General features: G+C 39.0%; 1 pseudogene; it reads left to right on the top strand.

Moving 5' to 3' along the window:
- Positions 1-243: 243 nt before the first annotated feature.
- LOC101582296 overlaps positions 244-1,177 on the top strand; it is a 10,891-nt pseudogene continuing 9,957 nt past the window's right edge.

Below are 1,177 nucleotides of genomic sequence, written 5' to 3' on the forward strand. Positions count from 1 at the left end.
ATTTAGTCAAACTGTCATTGTTTCTGTTCAGAGCTTTTACAACTAAATCTATGTGAGGAACAATTATTACTGTATAAAAAGATGCAAGATTTGAATAGGAGAATACAATGTATTTTAAGTATAAAAGTTTTTGTTTGGGCAGAGAAAGAATAGTTATAGATTCAATAGTTTTACAAGTTAACTAGTAATCAGAAGTATAATATGAGTTTGTGAAGCTCAGTGAAAATCACATTTCTGAACATGATGGGTAAGCCTAATTGTGTCCACTTGATTGGCTTGTCCACTCAAGAGACTGATAAAACACACTTCTAGGCTTGCCTGAATGGGTCATGGAAGCATAAATTTGGATGTGACAGTTGGTCACTCTGCCATTCTTGTCTGTCATTGCTCCCTGCTATACTAAGCACCTGTTATGAGCTAAGCAGCTTTCACCACAATATCCTGTCACCATAGAGTTCCTGTGTTAGAGCCATGTAAGTATTGACTGAATCCCCTGAAACTGTGTGTGAAAGTAAATCTCTCCTAGTTTAAGTTGTAGGTATCAGGTATTGAGTACCAGAAAATCCCATTAATACAAAAGAGTGGTGCAAGGAATGGGGCATTGTAAATGTCTGTACCTGACCATGTGGTTTAGAAGCTTTTGTAGAGTTCTTGGGGTTAGGAACATTTTTAGTGATTCATCATAGAGAGTCTTAGAATGCTGTAAGCAGATCTTGGAGGAGAGTCTCTTCAGAGCTCAGATAACCAGAGTGTCAAGATTGTGGATGGTAAAGCCAGCCTAAGTGGTTTTAATTGTGAACATAACCATGAAGTGTAACTGTGTATTTTTTCTACGTTTTGTCCATATTCTATATTTTTCAGGAAAATAAGATTAAGGGCAATGGAATGATTACTGTGGCAGAGAAAATTTCATCATATCCCAGCACTTAGGCTGCTGTATGGGGTCTGCTGACTGCTTTCACCACATTTATTGTGAGAATCTGGGCCAAAGTGCATAGGAGAAAAATTTTTCTAACGTAAAATTTGCCCCTCAAAAATGTGTAAATTTGTGGCCAAAGAAGCTAAAGAGATTGGCATCGGGGCTGGAGAGATGGCTCAGTGGTCTAAGGCACCTACTTAGAACAAGCTTGGCAAAGCATCAGGGACCGCGGTTCAATCCCCCAGCACCACATGCCAG

Source organism: Octodon degus, unplaced genomic scaffold (genome assembly GCF_000260255.1).
Source record: "Octodon degus isolate 3935 unplaced genomic scaffold, OctDeg1.0 scaffold00048, whole genome shotgun sequence".
Lineage (NCBI taxonomy): Eukaryota > Metazoa > Chordata > Mammalia > Rodentia > Octodontidae > Octodon > Octodon degus.